Consider the following 26,862-nt stretch of genomic DNA (forward strand, 5'->3'; position numbering starts at 1 on the left):
CGGTAAAACGGCAAGCCTCTGACATATCTGCGGCCGGAAAATGATCCTGCAGGAACGGGACCGACGACAACTGAAGAGAATCACTCAACGTAACAGAAGTGCAAGCCTTTTGCAAATTGCTGCAGATTTCAATGCTGGACCATCAAAAAGTGTCAGCGTGCGAACCATTCAACGACACATCATCGATCTGGGCTTGAATGCACGACACAAAGCTTTACGCCTCGCCTGGGCCCGTCAACGCCGATATTGGACTGCTTATGACAGGAAACATGTTGCATGGTCGGACGAGTCTCGTTTCAAAAAGTGGTAGACTAGTACGGGTACGGAGACAACCTCATGAATCCATGGTCCCTGCATGTCAGCGGGGGACTGTTCAAGCTGGTGGAGGCTCTGTAATGGTGTGGGGCGTGTGCAGTTGGAGTGATGTGGGACCCCTGATATGTCTAGATATGAATCTGACAGGTGACACGTACATAAGCATCCTGTGTGATCACCCGAATCCATTCATGTCCACTGTGCATTCCAACGGACTAAGGCAATTCCAGCAGGAGAATGCGACACCCCACACGTCCAGAACTGCTACAGAGTGGCTCCAGGAACACTCTTCTGAGTTTAAACACTTCCGTTGGACACCTATCTCCCCAGACATGAACATTATTGAGCATATGTGGGATACCGGGCAACGCGCTGTTCAGAAGAGATCTCCGCTCCCTCGTGCTCTTACGGATTTATGGACAGCCCTGCAGGATTCATGGTGTCAGTTCCCTCCTGCATCACTTCAGACATTAGTAGAGTCGATGCCACGTCGTGTTGTGGTGGCCCTACATATTAGGCAGGTGTACCAGTTTCCTTGGCTCTTCAGTGTATTACACACTTCAGGCAGTATTTTGTCAATAAAACAGTCTAGATAGCTTACTAAAATTTCTTTACTTATGCGGCGTTTTGACTACTGCCATCACGTATCAAGAAGCTTAGAACCTACAAAAGAAAGCCGTGTGTCAGTACTAAAACCTATGTCTAATAGGGGCGACTGACCAAATTAGGCATAGAGTTTAGTATTGACAGAGGACCTTCTTTTGTAAGTTATAAGCTTTTTGATATTTGATGATGGCAGTAGGCGAAACGACGTGATAAGTAAAGAAATTTTAATAAGCTATGTAGACGGTTTTATTCACAAAATATTCACTATGATCACGGCCTCTACAGGACATTAATTTCCTTTATTGATAACTTCAAACGATAATAATAGTTGGTATTGATCACATTTTATGCAGATAGACGAAACTCGTTGCGCTGACATTGACCTGCAACTTTTAAGAAAAACGAAATATTTTTTTGCGGATATTCGCTGGCATACCGGTGGATACCCGCATCGGCTCAGCCTTTTACCTGCTGAGCAATTTCTGCCGAGGGTATCTGCGGATGTACGCATCGACGCAGACCTCCAACTGTCGAGCAGCAAACCAGCCTGGTTGACGTAAGGCGAGGCGGCGGGGGCGGGCGGCGGTGGCTACCGGCCGTCCTTTGTTCTGCGTGCGGCAGCCGCGATAGCTGCAATCGCCGCCGCCGCCGCCGCCGCCGCCGCGCCAACTCTCCCTCCTCCTTCCTTCCGCCCTTTTAATCGGAGTTCTTTTGTTTCAAGTGCTAAGTGAGCTCTTTGTTCAGTTTCCTGCAGGGGCGCTTTTTCCCTAGAAATACACTTAGCAGTCGTGCTCCAAATTAACCGAGTAGTGCTGGGGATGCTGGTTCTAAGACAGTTTAAATACCTGAAACTTCTCACACCCGTGCTGCGGCTATCGTGGTGCTGTATGTGTTGCTCGATGACGTTGAAGATAATACATCGTGTGGTATCAAAAGTACACTGAAGTATCTGCAGTCAAATGGAAATATCCAAATTTTACAACGAGTCAAGAGCACTCGGGGTCACTTGGTGTAGAGTCGTCAAATCACCATCAAATGCTCGAAGTAGGCACTCCTTAACAATGTGTTCTATTGTTTGCTCCTCCACTCCACAATCTTAATCAGCACATGAACGGAAATCTCCCTTGATGCATCTTGAGGCAGTTCAGCTTCGACTACGTTTGACGCGGTAGTTGGAATTCCTCAATCTTCTTTGTTGGATCTTAAACCAAGGGAACATTGTCGGATGGATGTCCGCTCGAGGGTCGTCGCCACTTGGAAGTGATGTCGAAAGAACGTATCGATAAGGATGCAATAGCTTGCGCTGCCTAATGTGTTCCAGAAACGCCCCCCATAAAACCGTGGGCTCCCACCTAGGATTCTGTTGGTGATAGAAAGGTAGGGTCAAGTGTTCTGGGTAGCCTTTGGGCTAGGAACCATTTGTATACCCAAAAAAAGGATCGTCGTAACTATCGTACAGAACAGAGTATGAATATTTCACATTTTCTCTTTCTTAGGCAAATTGAGCAAATTGGTTGGTTCATCTCGCGTTTGATGTAGTGTATGATGAGCCTTAAGGGCTCTTGTGGAGACATTATTGGCTCAGGGGCGGTTGCTTAGGAACCCTCCCTCCCCCCCCCCCCCCCCCCAAAAAAAAAATATCCGCGCCCTAAGTGCTTCCAGCAATCTTGTGAAGCAGATTCACTCTTCAGTCAAGCTTCTTAGATAATTTGATGCATAATTGTTTGAATGTTAAGGACCGATGTATTGGTTACTAGATGTATTGGGTTGTAGTCATGGGGTGCTTCAATGCAATCGAAAGGCACATGTAGCTTCCTTTGCGCTTCTTTATTATTTAGATGGAATGCAGTAACCCCAGTTTTATTTAGGCTAGGCATGAAATCTCCACTTACGGAAGTTGTTGTTGTTGTTGTTGTTGTGGTCTTCAGTTCTGAGACTGGTTTGATGCAGCTCTCCATGCTACTCTATCCTGTGCAAGCTTTTTCATCTCCCAGTACCTACTGCAACCTACATCCTTCTGAATCTGCTTAGTGTATTCATCTCTTGGTCTCCCTCTACGATTTTTACCCTCCACGCTGCCCTCCAATACTAAATTGGTGATCCCTTGATGCCTCAGAACATGTCCTACCAACCGATCCCTTCTTCTGGTCAAGTTGTGCCACAAACTTCTCTTCTCCCCAATCCTATTCAATACTTCCTCATTAGTTATGTGATCTACCCATCTAAGTAATGACTCAAATTCGGCAGATCACTTGTCACCATATTCTCACAGTGCTTAAGATCTTCACTCCGGAAGACTGATGGTGGATCGTCTGCGTACTGGATTTTCATGGAATCCGTGTCTGGCGTGTCACAGATATACTGGTTCAACGGAATGGGAGCAAGGACTGAAGTAGGCCATTATTTAGAGTCCTCCATTTGCTAGATTGTCCATTCAGAAACATCTTAAAGTGGCGAAGTACGATGATGACGGATTTAGGATACTCAACAGCATTTTCATAAGCGCACTGGAGTATCAGCATGCATATCTTGACGTCCGCTCTCGCAAGCGAAACTGTTATGACGATACGCCAGGGACAAACATTAACAGAGTTGTTCAAATGTCTGGCTGTGCTGACAGAAGTATGTGGTTCGTGACTGATAAGATCAGTTTGACTGCAGCTGTCTCGCGTATTAAAATCCACCCATCGTTTGGAAAACGTTCTTATGATTGGTTCAGCTACTCTCGCTAGTCAGTGTATTACCACATTGATCGCTTTGGAGCATGTAGATGGGATAGAACTGGTACGATGTGGTCATTGACCCACCATCGCTGACTTGTCTGGAAGTGAAGTGGCTTCTGTGCCAGCCAATTTTATGCAATCGGCACAGTAACATGAATCGGATACTTGGGTACGTTAAAGAATGTCGGAATAGAGCTGTCGTAATTTCTGTAGACGACACCGTGAATAATTTATTGGTATATCAATGTGGACTGTCCAATCTGGCTACGAGGAGTGGTGTAACAATCGCAGCCACATAACGCGGCTTAAGAACAGTGGTCGCAAAAAAAGATCCTATCAGGGACTGGAACGGAGGTGCACACCTTATGAATGAGAAATCTGTTCCAAACCTAAGAGGAGTCCTCGCTGTCGGTGGATGCAGCTCCATCTGAACCAGCGACCAGCGGGGTATTCTTCTGTTGGAATGTGGGAAACTGCATAAAAACCACATCCATGCTGGCCAGCACACCGACCCCCGTCATTAATCCGCTGGGCGGATTCGATCCGTGGCCGACGTAGTTCCCCATCTGGGAAGCGGCGCTTTTACACGCATGGCTATCCAGGCGCCCACTTACAATAAGTTCTACCAGAAGTAGTTTCCACAAACTTCGCACGTTGGTGGAGCATCGCACTGGAGGAGGAAACTGTACGTCAGTGGACAGTGTCGTGTTCCTGTTCACTTAATTCCATCGGTGTGGCTGGCGTGAGGTGGACCACGTTTGGATGGTGGATTTCCTTGAACGCAGCTTGCTGTGCACCACCTCCAAATCACTTGTCTTCCCATTCTCACATGATCCTTGTGTCCGACAGAGAGATGTGACAGCATGCTGGGGGCGGTACACTTGGTTTTCTGTGTGCGCCTCACGACAGGACGTAGGTGGCTGACATAGTAGTTAAACCGAAAGGGGAGGGGTGTACAGTATCATATTACCTTTACTGTGCCAGAATAGCAATGACCACGAGAGATCTACACATTGGCAGGGTGAATAAACTAGTTCGGCAGCTTTCAGATTTTCCTTGGTTAAAAATAAGCTGGACAGTGCTTCAGCACAGTGTTGGCAGGTGAGGCGTTGTGAAATAGTTGAATGACTTACATTCCAGCTCACATCGCCCATGTCTCGTTTTTATTCACTTAGTGTAAACGTGCACCACATGAACTCCAGAACTGCTAATCTATGGATATAAAAGCAAAGGGCTCTCTTTGCGTCACCACGGGTTGCACAGTGGGTTTCATGAAAAGCGACAATTTACGGAAAAACACTGAAACGCTAAGATGGATTGCATATAAGTGTTGAAACATTATTTCAGCAGTTTATTTACTGCTAAGGTGTATTTAAATTTGGGGCAAGCACTGATAATCTCATCAATGTTTAAAATGACTGTGAGGAGAAATTGGGTAACGTGCTATATTTATGATACGTGATATTTATGATATGCAACAGGTTTAGAGTCATAAGCAGTCCAGTGTCGGTGTTGACGGGCCCAGGCGAGGCTTGAAACTTTGTGTCATGCAGCCATCAAGGGCACACGAGTGGGCCTTCGGCTCCGAAAGCCCATATCGATGACGTTTCGTTGAATGGTTCACACTCTGACACTTGTTGAAGGCCCAGCATTGAAATATACAGCAATTTGCGGAAAGGTTGCACTTCTGTCACGTTGAACCATTCTCTTTAGTCGTCAGTGGTCCCGTTCTTACAGGATCTTTTCCCGGACGCAGTGATGTCGGATATTTGGTGTTTTATCGGATTCCTGATATTCACGGTGCACTCGTCAAATGGTCGTACGGGAAAATCGCCACTTCATCGCTACCTCGGAGATGCTATGTACCCTTACTCGTGCGCCGACTGTAATACCACGTTCAGACTCACTCAAATCTTGATAACCTGCTATTGTAGCAACAGCAACCGATCAAACAACTGCACTGGACACTTGTTGTCTTGTACATGCAGCGCGTATTCTGCCAGTTTACATAACTCTGTATTTGAATGCGCATGCCCATACCCAGTTTCTTTGGCGCTTCAGTGTAGTATCAGATAAATTTCGTACAGTGGTCGCACGTCAACTGCTGGAAGAACAGGTGACTTAAAAAAATGACAAAACGTATTGAGCAGTACGTTGAGAAAAGGAAGAATTCATATTTTCTGGCGCCAGCGGCAACGAAACGCTGTGGCTTTAGCATGAACCCTGTGACAGTTGGAAAAAAAACTACCAGTGTAAATAAAGTGTATTCCCTCTTCCCGGAAAGGTTCAGATCCTTGCACATGCATCCTGGGAAAGTCCTCACAATGTGTCTTCTTTTAGGGACGCTAGTCTGTCGCAAATTGCACCATTTACGAATACTTCTTGCACTGATAACAAGCATCATCATACTGAAAGAACGTGTACTCTTCAATGAGTTTCAGGACCAAGTTCCGAGTACTGAAACACATCACACGTGTCATGCAAGGCAGCTTACATGTCGAGGCCCGGAACACTTGTTTCTTGGCAGTGAGGTGTAGGCAGCTCTGTAAAACAGGCTGATTTGGCAGGTCGATACTGTTCCGACACAACAGGGCTGTCGTGCAGGGCAGCATATGCGAGGGTCTGGCAAGAATACCTTTTTGCATTTACCGTAAGTCCTATTGGAGCTAGGAGATTATAAAACCCAAGGTACTGATACTTTTGAAGCCTGCTTTTTCTGTGCCAAATTTGGTTGTCGCTGACCCAGGGGCGTGGGAGGAAATCCCCCCCCCCCCCCACACACACACACACACTGCTTTATATAAGGTGGTGTGTGTGTGTGTGTGTGTGTGTGTGTGTGTGTGTGTGTGTGTGTGTCTTTTAAAAGAGTGCTGTGTTTTTGGTTGAAATGGCTCTAAGCACTATGGGACTTGACATCTGTGGTCATCAGTCCCCTAGACTTAGAACTACTTAAGCCTAACTAACCTAAAGACATGACACACATCCATGTCCGAGGCAGGATTCGAACCAGCGACCGAAGCAGCCACGTGGTTCCGGACTGAAGCGCCTAGAACCGCTCGCCCACCGCGCCCGGCGCTGTGTTTTAGTATTTAATCTCTGTAGAGATAATGTCTAACAATTACGTCGAGACACACACTTTAGACATATTGCTGTGTCCGTTGACGACAGTATAAGGAAAAAGGACACGTTGCTGAAGGGTATCCTATAAATGATGGTCAATAATTTTAATAACATTGCAGCAGTCATCGAAAAAGTTACTAGAACAAATGATACACTGCACTACCTGCAATTAGCCCATAAGCGGAAGTTAACATAACCAAAAGAATACACAACGTGTTTTTGTCGAGGGAATGCAACAGTGACATTGCTGTATGCACTGTATTAGTTTGCCAGTGCACTCGTTTCCTCACGGTAGAAGTAGAGTAAGCAAGAACACAACGAGATTGCATTGGACGAGTTTTGTGTGTTCTTAGTCAGAAGCGAGGGCTGTCGCATCGAACTCCTTCTGTTCCTCTCATGGAGCACATTTGCAGTTGTACACACTACAGAACTTAACGTTCATTTTTTGTTCTCCACAATCTCTCAAAAGGTTGCTTCGTCAGAGGTTATCTGATGCCGAGAGTCGGTCATCTTTGCCCTGTCAGTGCTCCTTTACAACAACATCATACACTCAACTTCTGTGCTAAGAGGTTCGAGTCCTCCCTCGTGTGTGTGTGTGTGTGTGTGTGTGTGTGTGTGTGTGTGTGTGTGTGTGTGTGTTGTCCCTAGCTTAAGTTAGATTAAGTAGTATGTAAGCTTAGGGACCGATGACCTCAGCAGTTTGATCCCATAAGACCATACCACAAATTTCCAAAATTTTACTAAGTCGAACTAGTCTCACGTTTCAGTAAGAGAGAACGAGTCGACGAGTACGAAGCAACCGCAGTGCCACCGTTCTCTGATTCGTCACATTTGGGAACTGTAGTGGGAAGGAAGTAAGCCACTGTTTGCGACGTGCGCGTGTTGCTGTGCAAAACGCTGATGCAGCACCAAATCTTTGGCTGCTCCTGTTTGCATTACTCAAAAGCCGATTTCCGTGTATAACGGCAAGTGATTAGGCCCTGGAGAGCTCTTTGTTTCGGGGTAGTTACATTGCTGCCCTCTATAGTTCACGGCGCGCAGTAGCGCATCGGTGATCGTATCTCGGAGAAGCCAGATAAGCGGCAACCCTCGGATGCTGTCGATAAAGAGTAGTTAGGTGATCGTCGGCTTTAACGCAGGCGGGCAGTGCGCGTGCGCGGTGGCGGCGTTCCGGCGGGCGCGGCGCGGCGTCCGAGGCTGCGCTCGCTCGGGATCGATCTGGGCGTGACGTCACGGGCGCTCCGCCCGCCGCCCGCCGCCTCCCGCTGGCGGGCGGGGGCTGCCGCCGCCGCCGCCGCCGCCAGTCGGCCGCCGCGTCGCTCGCATCCCGCGGGATCCCCGCGCCGCCTCCCGCGTGTGTCGCGACGTGTCGAGTAGAGCTCCACAGTCCAGTCCAGTCCAGTCGATTCGTTCTGCCGACGGCCAGTGTCTACAGCAGGCGTAATCTCCTCCGCCGGACCGGGCTCCACACTCTGCCAACACTCGCTCCTCCGGCTCGCTACTCGCGATCCGACTGCGTGTGTGCGTGCGCTCTTAGAGCTTCCGAAGTTCCTGCAGTCGACGTTCAGAATGCGTATTCAGAAGTCAGAGCACTAGTCGATTAGTAGAGGAGGCTACGCCCGCGATTGCTGCAAAGACTGTGCCTTTGTTTCAGCCGTAAATACAGTAATTCCTGCGGCCGGTCAGAGGCACATTCGACGAAACTGCTTTCTTTCCAGGTGTGTTAACGTAATTGTCGGGTGAATCACTTCACTGGGGAGACAGATTTGGTGTGCAGCGTGTGTGTGTGTCTACCTGCCGATTCGCAGTGGCGGTCCTTGCTTGTCATAATGGAACTGATTAGCCTAGCGAGAGGGTCTTGCTTATTAGTCTCCACGGTTCACGGCTGTTCCTTCCGTAGGTACCACTGCCAGAGAAGTTTTCTCACAGTCGACGCTGCTGGTGTTCAGTGTGGTTTCTTCCTCTGTATAGGGGCAACACAGTTATTTCAAACACGTCGAGAAATGACGCCCGCCTGATATGATACATCTCTCTCCTGTCCTCCGCTATATTGTATAGCGGATCAGTAATTGGAGGAAGTCCTATTTCGTTGCAGTGTTAACCCTACTTCAAATTATTCTCGAACAGTAACGGAGAAAAGGAAGTTGTAATGCCCTGGCGCTTTATCATATATAAGTTGAAGACTGTAAAAAACTAGTTACTACGCACATAGACGCAGCATTTTGAGTAGTTCCCCAAATGGAAATTTTTAACTCTTCAGACCTTCCACAATATAGTGTCGCTGGTGATCATTTAGAGTTAATTTCTGAAAATGTGACCTAGTATAAGACCATTGTATAACATTTGCGATGTGTTGCGACTGTAAACTGTTTTACGTTGTTTGAAATGCACCCTCTACGAGCTGACTGGAGCGGCTGCGTTTGTACTGTCGGTGAAACAATATGTACTTGCATAGTTCGTTCTTGTCTCGGCATTGACGCGCTGCTGCAGCCTCAGACTTTTCAGTGTGACCACAGGTTTACGCCCAGACGTTAACTATAATGCATAAGATTCGTAAGCAGTTTTCGTTGGCTTGCTCTGTCTTTTGAGACGTCGCGAACGCATTAATGATAGCTCTTGTCGCATGTAACAATACCATATGTAGTGCATGACTCTCACAAGAGGATTCAGCTTCGCTTTGCATACTGTTCTTCTAAGTTAGATTTGTTGAGAAAGTAGTTACGGCAGCGCACAGAGATAATTTCTTGTCGGAGTACTGAACTGTGTTAATTATTAGTGCTACGGAAACGCGAAACACGCTTTTAAGGAAAACTTAAACTATATTCTGTTTGGGACGGTGGACGGGTTGTTGAAGGACAAGGTTAAAACACTTGGCCTTAGATTAATCTGTCAATTTGTTGACGCTTATCCAGCCAACATATCTGACTAAAGTTCATTTCATTTCACGTTTTGCCGAGCGTGTGTGCTCTATGGGTACCAATAAAAGTGTCGAAGGTATTCGCGGAGATCTCACAATCATTGAAATTTAGCATTGCCATAATATCAGCGCCGCCTTGCGATGATGCTACGTTGGCTTTCAACCATATCCGCTCCGAGGTTAGACAAACGTTGTTACAGATGGGAAATCCATCTCACATGCAGAATACGTAGTGTTGGTCTCCATTACAGCGTTTACTGAAGAAATCTTAGTGTTACCTTTCATTTAACACCTGTCTTCAAACATTCATTTTGAAAACGTTTTTATCAACAAATTGTATCTATAAGAGGCTATAAAATTTCCGTTTGAGGGCGTTGCTGCTGCATACATGCAATGTAGCGCGACTCTGATGCGGATATATAAGGACTGGGTTAGGGATTTATGTGGCATTCTTGTCTTTCTGACGAACGCGCGGTGACTGTGGGAACGTGAAAAGCGGCGACGTTATTTCCAAATGCGTCCAAACAGGACTAAAGTGAGGTTACTTTTTTTGGGAGGGGAGGGGGGGGGGGGGGGTTGCCGGAGCACGAACACCGGTAGGCATCCATTGGAGAAAGTCGAAAATCCAACTGCGACAATGGGTGGTGCTGCTGCTGCTCCATTATGACGCACGTTCCCATATCGCTAATGTCTTAACAGAAGTTACGCCAACTCGAGCCCTGTAGTCCTGATCTGTCCCAATGTGACTGTCACGCCTTCGATCCCTTAAAAAGGACCTCGATAGGTCGAAGATTCCTGTCGGACGACGATGTGCAGCAGGCAGTTCCGGCTACTTCACGGAGCAGGACACAGTGTTTTACGAAACTGGTGTCTTCAATCTGGTGCGTCGGTGGGATGAGCCTCACTGCCCACAGCGATGTTGCGTAATTGGCATTCCTATTCTCGACTGCACTGTCTTCGAATGGAAACTTTTTGATCGACCCATTTGTTTTTAACGTTGTCCACAGTTTTACTGTAATGGATATAAATGACAAACAGCAACAACCCCTTCTCTCAGGCTCTAAATCGTACGTGTTGCTTTCCATTTTTCCTTTCCCATTCCTCGTATAAAATTTTGAATTGTTTATCTGCTGCTGCTGGCCAGTAATATCTCATGAGTTATGCTCCACCTTCCAATTCAGTTTCCTTTTGCCAGGTACAGCAACGAAAATCGGTTTTAGACATACTTTCCGAAGTGCTGCTTAGTGGCAAAACTACGAGCGCTCCACCAGTTTAGCTCATGAATAGACGGACGGATTGATAGTTCAATATTATCCCCTTTCTCGAACTTTATGACGCGAAAAAAATCCTGATTATTGTAAACGTTTGATTTACTGTGCAGTGTCATAAATCTACGTTTACATAAATATGTCGCTGGGTAGGCAGAGGTTTTGGAAAATTACTACCCCAAACGATGGATTGTAAAATGTTAGTAACTATTTGAAATCTGACCATTTGGCCTTGAAATGTCCTATAACTTCTTAAGGTCAGTCATGTATTAATTTACGTGATACATTGTATGTTTCTCAAGTTAAAGACATGGGGCAAATTTTTTGTGAACTGGTACAAAGAAGACTGTAAGAGACTAATGTCCAATGGATCATTTCCAGGAAACATAGATGGTATCCCCGGATGTAGACTTCATTGTTGATTAGTCACTTGGAATGTTACCAGTCGTCTGTTGTAGCTGCTGAAATTTCAAACAGTGGGATATTATAGATATAGCCATTTAGTTAGCCTATAAAATTTTTACTGATGACACCAGCGAAAGTCTAAACAATACAGTTGTACCCGGTAATTCACGACAACTCGGCAAACTTTAAAAAAAAAAAAATAGAGCCAATCTTACCGAAGAGGATTACTTTCCAACAAATTCCCTGCTCGCCCAGGTACAATAGTTTCGAAATCATAGGCAGTGTGCCACGTTTCTTTTGTTCGTAGTAAGCAAGCCTTTGACTTCCCATTGTCTCTGCATTTCGTGTACCTTTCACGGAGTACGAGACATAAGCTAAACAGTAATCGCACTGATACAAAGAATAAAATACGGAGGCTTCTCTCGCAAAGGTTCTTCTCGAAGAGATACTCCATCTTTATCAAGCTTTTTGTACACTTCTGTGTTTTCCTCCCTTTAAGGAAATCCTTGTTTCATATCGTTTTCGAGTAAAACACCAATTGTTGAAGAACATAAGTATAAATCTGTCAACAGTGAAGTTTTTATAGTGGCTGTATAGTAAATACAAACGTTAGACCTGCTGAACAGCAATTACGAAATCAAATTTGCTATGTAACATCACAGTAAACAAATCCTAATTTTTGTGTGTTAAAAATTAATTTGTGCTTTGATGTGTATAAATAGAAATTTGAGTATTAACATGACGAGCAACTACCACTTGTGTTCTTCGTTGAGAGCGAATGATATGTTAAATCCCAAGTTGCTCGACATTATTAGAACCAAATTTATTCATTGTAATCCAAGATTTGATATCACCTACAGGACTTAGAGTTATCTGTTCGACATCTTAATTGTCAGTCGATTTATATTAATTTTTTCACAGTAAGATACATTTTTACTTGAAATTTCGAGAAAATATTAGTAAGTACTGTAAGTGAGTGTAAGTACAACTTTCGAGTACTTCTGATCCAAATTTGAATCAGAGACGCTAGAGGAATGTGACTATTTGCAATGTGGTAAATATTCAGACAAGGGGGTGTCCAACATTTTAGTTTACCTGCGCTACGTTGGAAGAAGACGATTATTTTTAGACAGCTCATAATATGGTTAACACTAACACGCCGATTAAAAAATGTTAGAGAGAGAGAGAGAGAGAGAGAGAGAGAGAGAGAGAGAGAGAGAGAGAGAGAGAGAGAGAGAGATTGGGGTGGAGCGGGAATTTAGAATAGAATTTTATCGTAAGTTACCATAAAGTAGATCGTGTGATAGATACTCACTTCTTGGGCCACATGTGGCCCGCCGGCTGCGCGTTGGACAGCCGTGGTGTCGACAGTCTGGAGAAGAAATCAGCTGCGGCCGATCCAGACTCTAGGAGTGCATCTGCTTCTTATGCGTCATCCACATTCTGCTATACGTGTTTCATTAATCAAACTAGATCAGTTGGACAACGACGGGGCAGAAAATCGAAGCATGGCCTATCTATAGAAAATATATTGGCACACGCCTTGAGTGATTTATGAAGATAGCAAAAAACTAAGGTGTGGTTTGCTAATCGGATGTTTGAACCTCGACTCTCCCAAATGAGAGTCCAGGCGCCTTATTGCTTGTAGGTTTTGTCAGAAATAGCCACCAGCTGGTGCGGACTAGCAGAAGCAAACACCTCGTACCGCTGCAGGCTGGCCGTGGGGGCTTCGCTATGCTAGTGATCTCACATGTCGAGGGAGCTAAAATCGGAGCAAAAATAGACCAAAACGTACGCAACGCGCAAGTCCCTGTGACGTGGATTTATGCTGAGATGCGTTTAAAACTGCGGGGACTCACTCTTAGAGGCAATGAATCGTTTCATTTCCCAGAGTAAAATTTATCGTGTAATCCATTCCCCAGAAGTACACTCGTTGGCATCGATTTGAAAATTAATGTTGCATTGGAATACTGAAGCTAATCATAGTGAAATTCTTTGCGTTACCTATGTTCTATGAAGAAAATTGTTGCTAACTTGTAACAGTAGAACGAACGGTGATCTAGCATTGTCTTCTTTGCATTTTGATACGTGTGATGGATGACAATAAAAATCTTCCTGGCAGATTAAAACTGCACTTTCGCTGACAGTGATCTTACTGGTTGAGCTATCCGGGCTCGCTTAAAGGTGTTTATTGGTTCAAAAAAATCCCTTGTAATATCCTATTTTCATATTAGAGGAGCTCCTCGTTCAGGCCCTGGAATTCCGAAGGCTGGCTACCGGCCACTGTGTCATCCTCTACCTTGGTGTGTAGAGGGGCAGGTGGTCAGCAACCATCTCTCCCGGACGTTTTGCCGAATTGCTAAACCTTGGAGCCGCTGCTTCTCACACAAGTAGCTCCTCAGTTGGCATGACGAAGCTGAGAGCATCCCGTACCAGTCTTCCCACTACGAAAAAAAATTGATAGCAGTACGGGGAATCGAACCCGGTTCCTCCGCACGGCAGCCATTTACGCTGACAGCTACGGAGGCGGACACTTTCATATCTGCGTCAGTGTTATTTTCTGCCACTTTCGTGGCAGCTTTGTGATGTGTTAGTATCGTTCCCAAATTATTTGACGTTCTTGACTCTGTTTAGGAATAGGGCATCTCCGTCTAAATAATTTTGCTGAAACAAATGTTTTCGTGTACATGTTAACTGGGAACAAAGAGTAACGATTGCAGATTCGATATTTTGACATCTACACATTACTCTTTTAGACATGACAAATTGGCACTTCATACTCCTACAGTTTTTGACGCCAGACGTAAAGATTTGACTTGTCACCGAACCGAATAAGCACGATTTTCTTTTCCGTATTGTGCAAATTTTTGACGAAATGCCAAGCCTAGTGGGACAGTGGTTCATGATCTGGGCTCGTAGTCCAGAGGACGGCTTTCAGATCCGCATCTAGCCGCTCAATTTGCATTTCCCGTGTTTTGTTTAAATCGCTTGATGAAATTTCCGGCATGGTTCATTTGGAAAGTTTACTGTCTATTTCCTTCCTCATACTTCGCAACTGTACGTTTTGCTTCATCTCTAATGGGCTCACCGTCAGTGAGACATACTATTCGTCCTTCCTTGTAGATGAAATGTCAAATGACGTCGACCAAGCATTCTTGTGGGGTAGATTCGTGTAGACATGAGACGACTGAAAGCTGACAATGCGCTGCTGAGAATGGGGTGTCTCTAAGATACAACTTGCATTTTCTGTTTCCTCTGTCTTTCCATTCAGCTGGTTGTAATTATCGGTTACACGGTAATGTGTCGTCAGCGACTTCTGGTTATGTAGCCTTTAGATTCGTTAACCTTCAAATGGCGGTTGTTTACAAATGCAGTCTTTTTTTCAGACTAATGACTTTGATGACTGTCAGAACACCCATTCCCGTATTATGAAATCGTTTTATTTTCGGTTTTAGCCTTTGAAGCTACGATACTTGCCTCGTAACAAATGTCAGGTTTCCAACTGCATTCACTTTATCGAAAGTGGGTGACGTCAGCTCAAAGACTATTCACGCAACGCTCAGTGTCAGCGGTAAACGCCGTCCTCTGTTCTCTCTCTTGAAGCCATAAGTTGTTCGCAGCAGTGGAGCAGCGTGAGATGTTAATGTCAGAGATATATATGTTGACGGGTACGGCAAAATACCAGTACTAAACACACGTTACAAAGAACGATATCGAAAATGTCTTCTTCTCGATGAGTTACTCTGTCGACCTTTTTGTACTCTTCCGTGTTTTCCTCCCTCTAAGGAAACCCTTGTTTCATATCATTTACGAGTATAACACCAATAGTTGAAGAACATCGTAAGTGTAAATCTGTTAACAGGGAAGGTTCGATAATGGTTCTAAAGTACATAGAAACATCAGAGCTGCTGAACAGCAATTAAGAAAACAAATTTGCGATGTGTTATGTAACCTCACAGTAAACAAAACCCGAATTTTTGGTGTTAAAATTAATTTATGCTCTGATCTGTATGTAAATAGAAATTTGAGTATTATCAGGAAAGCATTACCTAATACTAAGAGATAATTGATGCCTTATATGTGACCGCCGTTTCCTGAGGTACGGACACAATGTTTTCTGTATGAGTACACTCCATATTCTTCCTATTACAAGTCTACTCTGTCCATGTTGCAAAGGCGCGTACTTTCCTCTTAAACAACAAAGCGGTCGTGTGTGTTTACACTTTCCAATAACAGTAATAATTCTGCTGTTATCTAGCATCCCTGTAAACCAGAATACATTCTTGAGAACCTTTAATTAGAAAGTGAATAAGTGGTTCGGATCAAGATTTGAACCTGGTTCCGTTACTCAAACGGTCTGCTATTTCGCTCGACGCATGACGACTCAAAAGGGGATGAATTTTTGTGTCATGTTTCAGTGTAATTCTTTAAATCTTAGAGCAATTTATTCCAAACATGGTGGCACGAAACTTACTATCTGAACTTACAGCAGATAATGATCTTTTTGTTGTTGTTCTTGTCGTCGTCGTCGTCGTCGTCGTCGTAGTCGTAGTCTTTCAGTCCGAAGACAGTCTTGATGTAACTGTCCATGGTAGTCTTTCCTCTGCAAGCTTCATCATCTCTGAATAACGACTGCAACCTGTATCAACAGATTTATTCTTTTAGACGAGTTGTTATACATGTTATCCAGGAAAATATTTTGGCCTATACCTAAAAATTTTCCTGGGTAGCGTTTAAGAGAGGCGTCCGTTGCTCGCCATAGGCCCACAGGAACACATTTTCATCGGTCAAGATGACAGTTCATCGTGATTTTAACACAGACTCGACTTTCACCATTGATTATGATTTCACAAACTGAAGAAAACTGAGAAATTTACCTAACTTCGCCAACTGTTACTCTGTGGCATTCTGTAATAGTCCCCTATCCATATGACGTAACATTATATTCACCAGAAGATGCAACGTAAAAGTTGCGAAACAGGTCGTGTGTGTGTGTCTAATAGATTTCAATAAATACAGCTATTGCGGAGTATTGGACTTTTCATTGTTTTACATTTTAACACTTGTGTGCAAACACCTTTTACGCTGTATGAGTAGTCTTACTCACAAAATTCCAAGAGCTCACATTCCAAAAAGGCTCCAGAACATACACTACTTCTCGCGTAGTGATCACGACGCCGGAATTGGAGAATTTAGGACTTATAGAGAGACGCCCGTCAATCTATCTGGATGCATTCCAACCATAAATGGAACGGGAAAGGGGGCTAATGAAACTGGTGGACTGAGTACACTGCACAATACAGTGGTCGGTGGCTAAGGAGAGAGCAGGTGTACGTGCAAAAGCAGTAGAACATGGCCGATACTAGTGTACAAGTCATAGTCGCAGGAGTCTGTAGCGTGCGTCCGTCGGCCGTCGTAATTTAATATATTATTATTATTATTGTTATTATTATTTTTTGATTGTTGCCGACTTACGTGGTGGGCCTTAATAAAAATGATATTTTAGTTGAACAATGTAATAAACTTTTCATATTAATTTCCTCGGCTAGTCAGTTCACTTTAAAGCAAGAAATCTTTAGTTATTAATTAAAATTGCGGCCCACACACGCGCGAGAGTATTTTTCTTACCTCCGTTAACCATTGTATTGTAGTCGGAGTCCTGGCTCTGGCTCTCAGCTATGGTACTGAAAATAAGAATCTTAAAGCTAAGTATTTCTGCAACTTCGTGCGGCTGTGGAGAAAAATTAATATTATGCTAATAGCGGGCGAGTTTTCCGCTTCCGCTAATTTTTCATAAGTTAATATCGCCACGTAATGGCGTCGTTGGCTGCATCGGCCGCTGCGATTGTTGAGCTGTAATTTACTAGAATGCAGGTTAATTCAAGGAAGGCGGACATGAAATCGGGATCACCTCTTACAAATTAAAAGTGCACAATAATATTAAATCAGTATATTATATGCTTAACTCATACAAATATGCTTACATTCGCCAGCACTCGCAAGATCTTGTACGTACACAATAAAGACAAGAGAAGAAGTAAGTGACGACTAAAAAATTAACAAAAGGCTGTATCTTGTCACCTCTTTAGATCATTTTGTCATAAATTATTTCTTTGCATTTGAAACTTGGACAGAGAAATTATTATTTTACGGCTACATGAAAACAAAATCTCTTACAAATTATGAATGTCTTCTTCCGTAATATGGCACTGGGGACGCTATAACTAGTGTACAAGTCATAGTTTCAGGAGTCGGTAGCGTGATTGGTGACAGTCCAAGTCCAAGATTGTCGAACAGATTCCTGCAGGGTGTTCTCTTAAAACAGAAAGACGAGCGTGCGTCACAATAGAATGGAATGATGGCAGGCTTGTTCCCCACGCCCGTCTCTGTCGTTACAGCAGGGAGATGGGGAAGGCAGCTTTTATGGCCACAGTGCCCGAGATAGCATCGCTGCTTGTGTGCCGCAGCCACAGCTGGCCAGAATGGGAGGGCTGCAGTGCAGTGTTGTGCACAGCTGTTAGAGGGCTCGAGCGAGAGCAGCACCAACCTGGGCACCGTACCCACGTCGGATGTCCCCGGTTCACACTGCCGAAAACCACGTCCGGCCATCCAGACATACTCCATTCGTGATCTGGCTCGTTGCAATTGTTCATTTGACATTTCTACCTTGTGTGTTGCTTTTTAAATAGCATTCAAGGTCCACAGTCATTATTCATCATAGTTTTATCCACCTACAAATGCCGTTTTGGTTCCTATGTCTCATCTAACTTCACAAGAACCAGGAGTGCTTTTAATTAAAAAAAAATGCTCTTTTAAGTCATGACTTGGGCGCCTATAACTTAAGCTGTTTTGTACTCTAAAAAAAAAAACCTGAGCGACGTAAAACTGTGTATCTGGCTCTACGCTTACTCTTAATTTCTCGTGTGTTGTTCTCGTGATTGCTACGGGAGATACATTGTGGTTACAAAAAAATGGTCGCTCAGTCTTCTTCGAACACTGGTTCTCTGAATTTACCAAACAGCGCTTCGCGAGAGCTGCGCCGTATTCCTTCCCAGGAATCTCATGTAAATTCCCATACAACATTTGTTACACTTTCTTAGGGGCTATACCGAGCTGTTAGGATCACAGCAACGTGCGTCTCAGTTCGTTCGATACATCGTGCCATGCCTGCTGGATAAAGACTCCAGCACTGGAACAGTACTCTCGAATTTGGGCCACTAGCGTCTTTCATCCATTTCCTTTACACATGCATTGTATTTACTCAGAGCCCTTGCAACAAACCAAGTCTTGCATTCCCTGATACTGATTTTACGTGATCGTCCTACTTCATATCGCGCCTTAGTATTAACCCTAAATACTTAAACGACGAATCTTGTAATCAGCTCCTATCGAGTTCATTCTCTTTGTTATAGGCACTGCGTTAAATTTACCTACGTTTAGAAGAAGCTGCCACTCATTACTCCAAGTGGAAATTTTACATATTTCTGTTTTTCCTTAAAATCATCCGACGACGATGCTTTCCTGTACACAACCAAATCGTCAGCGAGCAATATGTTAATGCTGCTTATAACTTAGTCGTGTATTGCGTATTGAAAAAGTAGACGGCACATCCGACGTTCCTGTAATTTCTGTGGTCAGCCGTCCAGTGTAACCTGTTGGTTTTTTTAGTCAAATATTCCTCGATGGAAACACACATTTGCGACGAATCTCAGTATGATGAGTTCTTGGTTACTAGCCGACGATATGGTACAGTGTTGAACGCCTATCGGAAATCTGGGAATACAGGATTTATCTATTCACCTCTATCTGTTTGCGAGATGTCGTGTGTTAAGCAAGCTGCGTTTCACGCATCTGGTGTATCTTTGAGAGAAACTTGTTTTCCTCCAAGAACGTCATATTATTTGGACGTACAATGCACTCCAGGATCCTGCAAAAGACTGATGTTCATTTCAGGACACCGGCGATTTCCTACCCTAACATTTCCCTATCCGAGCTTGTACTCAATCTCTAATGACCTTCCCGTTGACAGGAGATTAGACGCTAATTAAACATCCTCCTTTCCTTCCTAGGGCGTCTGATAGTTCAGTGTTCGATGATTGTGGGGCAATCGTGAATACGCCGACTCCTAAGAAAGTGAACTGACTATAAACTGCAAACACGGTCGTCATCTTCTTCTTCAGAGCTTCTCTCGGGCTGCGAGTGGTAATCTTAAATCAATACTGACTACATATTTTGCGGATGCCGACTTCCCTCTGTCCACACGGTCTACATTAACGGTGTTGTCACTAAAACTCGCCAATTGAATTTCATTCCAACGCAGTTCAAGAGCGTAAAACGGGCGTATCAATAAGGTCTTTTACCCGTTAACTACACATGGTTTGTGTTAGTCATGTAATCTCTCGGGCAGTCCGTGGTTGGCCGGGCTTAAGAGCTGTCGCCACGGTATTCGGTTCAGTGCAAACAGTAGTGCACGGCTATGCCATTTATTATTGCATTGCGAGGGAGCGCTGATCTCGGTGCTCTCTCACAATAATAAATGCCACAGTTGTGTTACTGTTCGTAGCGAACAGTGAACTGGGTTGAACGTTTTGACTGCACAGCCGAAACGTTATGGTATACAAGTAATTAAACGCAAATTAAAAACAGATGAGGAAACTTGTTTCTTTCTAGAAGTTTAGCCTAAGCTTGATTGTGACCGTTATGAATGCCAACTGAAACCACAAATTATTTGCAACCTGTCACTTTTGTTATGCTTATCACTTCTCGTTTCGAAGGATTATACTTACGTCGTAAGGTGAATAAATAAGGCGTGGGTATGTTATATGTACGACTATAGGGTAACTTGATGCACCGCGTTTTAACGGTCACAGTCTGCTATTTACAGTCTCATTTACACCTGTTAGTTTCCTGTAAACCGTTGGGACTTGGGAAACCATCTTCGTTTATTTCTTTTATAGAAAGTATATATATGATGTGAATACGAGTGGAAAAAGAAGCCTTTGATGACTGAAAGCGTGTACCGCACATTACCAAAATATATCCAGGCCTTATTGACTAACATAAATCCGACAAGTAATGGTGTAATCCTTCGAAACCCATATTGGGGAGTATAATAAACGCATCTGCTTACACTAGTTTGTAATTTTAATTAAATAAGTGACATTTTTTAATAAGCTTGGTACAAATTACAGACTGAGTCTACGCTCTCACTGCACAGTATTCCTTTCAGTTGTTCCGTTCTCTTCCTTTAGGAGAGCAACTTTGATCAGTAAATGTACACTAAGAGAGTAAATTCTTCTGCAGATGTACCACTACAGAAAATGACGAAGATACTCAATCAAGAAACTGCAGTTAGATGGCTGTTAACAAATCTTTGTGAATTTCCACAATTATCTCGCCAGTTTTCCAGCGGCGTGGAAATTCTTTTTAATATCATTAAAATCATAAATTACCTAACGCAAAAGAAGGCGTGGAGATCTAAAGCACGTTTGTTACTCTTTAAAGTAAATCTAACAAATGTAGTTGGAATTTTACTCCGTGGTTTAGCGACACTTCTGACGAATATGAACTTTCAGTGAAATTATTAATGTGGCCAGTGATATAGACGCATACACCAGCAGTTGGGTTGCATTGCGAGAATCGCAGTAAGTAGACTAGCATTTCCCCCAAACATTTCCCCCCTCCCTTCAAAAAAATAAATAAATAAATAAAAAATAAAATAAATCAGAGACAATAACCTCAAAACTCGTTTTAGTTACTTTGCTATAGCGGTGCATTTCATATTGACCAACCAGTCTGAACAGAATAATCTGTAGGACCGGCACTTGCTCGTGATTGTACGTCATGAAGAATAGGAATTCCGTCAAGAGGTTTACTGATATTGTTTTAATATTAGTAATTGAGTTCAGTATTCCATCAGTTCAATTTGGTCCAGGAATAAGTTGAATAGTTCAGCGTTGTATTTTCAGCTAATAAGAACACAGGACAACAAATTAGTCAACCTTCTCAGGAAACGTCACGTTACTACCGTAAAACACCACCTCTGATCTTGAAAATGACCTCAGTTCTGTAAGGAAGTGTGTCCACTTGTGTCTTCAGCTATGCAATGTCCAGATGAAGGCACTTATTGGTGATCAGGTCCCCTAAAGCTACCAAACTGCAGAGATGTTGAAACTTCCTGGCAGATTAAAACTGTGTGCCCGACCGAGACTCGAACTCGGGACCTTTGCCTTTCGCGGGCAAGTGCTCTACCAACTGAGCTACCGAAGCACGACTCACGGCCGGTACTCACAGCTTTACTTCTGCCAGTATCTCGTCTCCTACCTTCCAAACTTTACAGACAGAGTGCAGAGTGAACATCTCATTCTGCAGAGATGTTGTTTGCCACGTTTCACCCGCTGTGCGAAATAGTTCGAGGCATTTTCTGTGTAAATAAAATCGGGTGATGCAGCGGGCTAATCGACGTGCTGTAGGGTGCCTTAATGTTCGTCAAACCAGGAACGTATGCTTGAAGCCCTGTGGTCACAGCTGTTTATCATCTTGAAAGACGGATGTGTCGACGACATACACATTATGAAGAAACAGAAGAAAGGGCAACACTTGGTCGCCGAGAATGTTCAAATGAACATCACCGCTCATGTTCACGGTATCACGAGTGGGTTCAAGTCATGGTACGAACATCATCCCCAAAAAAATCACAGAACCACCTTCATCCTGAACTAAATCATCCAGAAACTGGAAGGTAAACTAATCATTGGGCGGTCTGTGCTCTCGACGCCTTTAATCAAGTGAAAGGTGAAGAAACTGAGACTCGTCGGACTACACTACGTCCTCCAGTCAGCTACTCTCCAGTTTGTATGTTTTTGTTCCATTGAATACGTGCAGCGTTTTGTTCCGCTGTGAGGAAGTACCTTAAGACTCCAGTGGTCATTACATGCAGTTCCCTTCGCTCGGAAACTGGTGAGATGTACTTGCATTCACGGACAGCAGCAATTACTATGGGGTTTGATACCGATTGTGACTGACAATAAATGTTATACAATTCCATTCCCTGTCGTTTAGGATCTTTTGACGATTACCTTTCTTTCGCCATGTTAAAAGTTTCGAGTTGTATGAGTACATGGCCGTGCGGTTCTAGGCGCTTCAGTCTGGAACCGCGTGACCGCTACGGTCGCAGGTTCGAATCCTGCCTCGGGCATGATGTGTGTGATGTCCTTAGTTTAGTTAGGTTTAAGTAGTTCTAAGTTCTAGGGGACTGATGACCACAGATGTTAAGTCCCATAGTGCTCAGAGCCATTTTTTTTGTTTGAGTACACCACTCCTTGGTGGACAGACCGCGTTTATTCACCCGGATTGGGCAACTCCATTCACAATGTAGTCGTGAGCAACTCCAAACAGGCTCCTTTTTGCAATTGTGTGTGCACTTCGACCCATCTTACTTCGTGATTCCAAACAACGGACTGTCACATAAGCACCACTGCGCTGCCATGACTTAGGCCAAGCTGTACAGGGCCACATGACCATCTGCTACCAATTCTACACTATCTACAGCGCTCCAGAGAGACCTTTGTTTTCTTTTAAGGCGATTCAATATTAGTTTGTCTGGTAATGTAGAGTATCGTAAGTGACTTGCAGAGCCATCGTTTTGTCTACGGTTATCGTTGGTCTGGGATGTAGCTATCGCACTTGGCAAAGTGTTGTGGGAAATGTCATGTCGCTCTGCGCTTCCGATCCCACGGTGAACTACAATTAAAAATACTGCTGGCTGAATGAACTGGTCCAATCATCTGAGCAAGACAAGGATAGGCCAAAACTTGTTGAATGAAACTCTTTAACTTATTCAAATTGCAGTAGAGCTTGCGTATACCTGTACTTATAGACTGTGGACCAGGAAGTGGCTGTGAGAGTGAGGTTGCTGCCAAGGATAGAAAGTCAAGCAGAAGTCAAACAGGGGATAATGTTTGTTTCAACTGGTGTTCGGTTAACGAACAACCCCATCCACATACGGATTACCTCGCATTCCCAAGCACTATACGTGGAATTTCATACACGCTGCATGTTAACTTCGCGGAGACGCCAGTAGCGACAGCATGATAGTGGACTTTCTTACGCGTCCCAGAAGAATATACCAAGAGAGCTGCATCATGGATTGCCGCGACGCTCTCGTGACAAGGCGCACTGGAGACAGTGTAACAGGGTCGTGCAAGCAATGGTACGGCTGAGAAGAGCTTTGACAATTCCTGAGATGCAATATGTTGTATAAGATCAAATAGTTGGCTGCAGATAGTGTGTCCGAAACAACGGTTTTGAGCGTAGGTGTTGTAGCACTGCGCAGGGTGTTTTAAAAAGAATGAGGTAATTTGAGAACTCCATATTTATTGGCTAAAAAATAATGCAAACTTAGGATGAATTACAAAATGCTCAGAAAATCTTAAGTTTTTGCCACGCCATTACAAATACTCCGTGTATGCAGCAGCAGCACGAACAATATCTAGATGACAGCTAAATTCGTTAGATTAGATTAGATTAATACTAGTTCCATGGATCATGAATACGATATTTCGTAATGATGTGGAACAAGTCGAATTTTCCAATACATGACATAATTAGGTTAATTTAACAACATACTTAAGTTAATATAACAACTTTTTTATTTTTTGTGTTTTTTGTTTTTCTTTATTTTTTATTTTTTTAATATTTTTGTTTTGTTTTTTTTTTTCTTTTTTTTCTTAATTTATATCTAAAAATTCCTCTATGGAGTAGAAGTAGTTGTCATTCAGAAATTCTTTTATTTTCTTCTTAAATACTTGTTGGTTATCTGTCAGACTTTTGATACTATTTGGTAAGTGACCAAAGACTTTAGTGCCAGTATAATTCACCCCTTTCTGTGCCAAAGTTAGATTTAATCGTGAATAGTGAAGATCGTCCTTTCTCCTAGTATTGTAGTTATGCACACTGCTATTACTTTTGAATTGGGTTTGGTTGTTAATAACAAATTTCATATGAGAGTATATATACTGAGAAGCTACTGTGAATATCCCTAGATCCTTAAATAAATGTCTGCAGGATGATCTTGGGTGGACTCCAGCTATTATTCTGATTACACGCTTTTGTGCAATAAATACTTTATTCCTCAGTGATGAATTACCCCAAAATATGATGCCATATGCAAGCAATGAGTGAAAATAGGCGTAGTAAGCTAATTTACTAAAATGTTTATCACCAAAATTTGCAATGACCCTTATTGCATAAGTAGCTGAACTCAAACGTTTCAGCAGATCATCAATGTGTTTCTTCCAATTTAATCTCTCATCAATGGACATACCTAAAAATTTGGAATATTCTACCTTAGCTATATGCTTCTGATTAAGGTCTATATTTATTAATGGCGCCATACCATTCACTGTACGGAACTGTATGTACTGTGTCTTATCAAAATTCAGTGAGAGTCCGTTTACAAGGAACCACTTAGTAATTTTCTGAAAGACAGTATTGACAATTTCATCAGTTAATTCTTGTTTCTCAGGTGTGATTACTATACTTGTATCATCAGCAAAGAGAACTAACTTTGCCTCTTCATGAATATAGAATGGCAAGTCAATATATAATAAGAACAACAAGGGACCCAAGACTGACCCTTGTGGAACCCCATTCTTGATAGTTCCCCAGTTTGAGGAATGTGCTGATCTTTGCATGTTACGAGAACTACTTATTTCAACTTTCTGCGCTCTTCCAGTTAGGTACGAATTAAACCTTTTGTGCACTGTCCCACTCATGCCACAATACTTGAGCTTGTCTAGCAGAATTTCATGATTTACACAATCAAAAGCCTTTGAGAGATCACAAAAAATCCCAATGGGTGGTGTTCGGTTATTCAGATCATTCAAAATTTGATTGGTGAAAGCATATATGGCATTTTCTGTTGAAAAACCTTTCTGGAAACCAAACTGACATTTTGTCAGTACTTCATTTTTACAGATATGTGAAGCTACTCTTGAATACATTACTTTCTCAAAAATTTTGGATAAAGCTGTTGGAAGGGAGATTGGACGGTAATTGTTGACATCAGATCTATCCCCCTTTTTATGCAAAGGTATAACAATAGCAAATTTCAGTCTATCAGGGAAAATGCCCTGTTCCAGAGAGCTATTACACAAAGTATCTGCTTTTACAGAAGTTAAGGCTGCTGTTATTCTGTTCTTCACTTCTTCTGTGTCACGAGGTAAAGAGGGGTGAACACACTGTCCTTCACAAAAAAATTCACATGTATTCTAGTCTAGCGATCTTGGAGGCCAAGAATGCAGTGCGCCCTACCCAGCGTTGAGACAGTGTCTCATAGAGAAACTGACGCACGTTGTTGTACCAGTGTGATGGAGTTCAATCCTGTTGGAAAATGAAGTCGTCGTAGTCGTCCTGAAGTCGTGGAAAAAGCCAGTTACGCATTTGAAGATATTTCAACTGTAGATGGGGCGCACTGGACCGCGAGCTACTGACTTGTATTCTTGGCCTCAAAGATCGCCAGATATGACCCCGTACGATTTTTTCCTTATATGGATGTTTAAATAAAAGTGTGTTTATCTCCCCCTTACCTCGTGACACAGAAGTGGTGAGGAACAGAATAACAGGTACCATAACTTCCGTAAAAGCAGATACATTGTGTAAAGTTTGACAAATTTAGCTATTGTCGAGATATTGTTCGTTCTGCTGCTGCTGGACACATGAAGCGTTTGTAATATGTTTTCATCAATAAATTTGGAGTTTTGTAATCACCCTGGAACAGGGGGCTACCAAAAAGCTCCAGTTCGAAGACGGTACAGTGCAGACCCTGTATGCCAATCTGACAAATTCTCGTTGCACATGAAACGTCGTCCACTCAAGGCGGTTTTTAAGGGACCGAATGAGCGATAGTCGCATGGGAAGAGATAAGGAGTATAGAGCGGATATTAATGTGTGTCCCACTAGAGTGACATAAATTCTGGGTTCTAACATTTTTTACATGGGGACGTGCGTTAACGTGAGGCAGCAGCACCCGTTGTCGTTGTCGCAGTTTTCCCGGACTTTTCGCCTTAATTCCACGCCAGAATTTTTCCAGCGTTGCGCAGTAACGTTTCCCTGTTATGGGGACACCGACGATGCATGACACCACTACATCGTTGACACTTTAGACTCCGATTCCCAGTAGTGGCACCAGCTTTCATCGGTGCAACCATGCACTCAAGGAACGTGTTGCCTTCAATATTGAAACGAATCAGGTGCTTCAGGCAAACAGCCCTCCGGATTGCATTTAGTTCGGCATTCAATGCCCGGGGTATCCACTGGCTGCAGACCTTACGGTAGCCTAACTCCTTCTGGATAATGTGCTGCATTCCACCGGAGATGATATCCTTTGCTAGCGCACGAATGTTTATGCCCCGGTCCGCCCTAATCGCATCATCAAAGTCCTCTTGTTGTTGTCCATAGTGAATGAGCCTGATCTTCCGGATCAGCCGGCGTCTTCCTCGAATCGCGA

At 43.5% G+C, this 26,862-nt stretch overlaps 1 protein-coding gene across 5 annotated transcripts in view; it reads left to right on the forward strand.

Annotated features, from left to right (window-relative positions):
• Positions 1 to 26,862, forward strand: part of LOC124605117 (transmembrane protein 47) — a 370,579-nt gene that overhangs the window by 259,842 nt on the left and 83,875 nt on the right. Inside the window, exon 1 of one of the 5 annotated variants that reach the window (XM_047136582.1) lies at positions 8,448 to 8,482. The exons of the other annotated variants lie outside the window; for them this stretch is intronic. The gene's annotated coding sequence lies outside the window, so the exon portion shown is untranslated. Of the gene's footprint in view, positions 1 to 8,447; positions 8,483 to 26,862 lie in introns of those variants that run through there. 5 annotated transcript variants of the gene reach the window in all.

Source organism: Schistocerca americana, chromosome 3 (genome assembly GCF_021461395.2).
Source record: "Schistocerca americana isolate TAMUIC-IGC-003095 chromosome 3, iqSchAmer2.1, whole genome shotgun sequence".
In the NCBI taxonomy this organism is placed as follows: domain Eukaryota; kingdom Metazoa; phylum Arthropoda; class Insecta; order Orthoptera; family Acrididae; genus Schistocerca; species Schistocerca americana.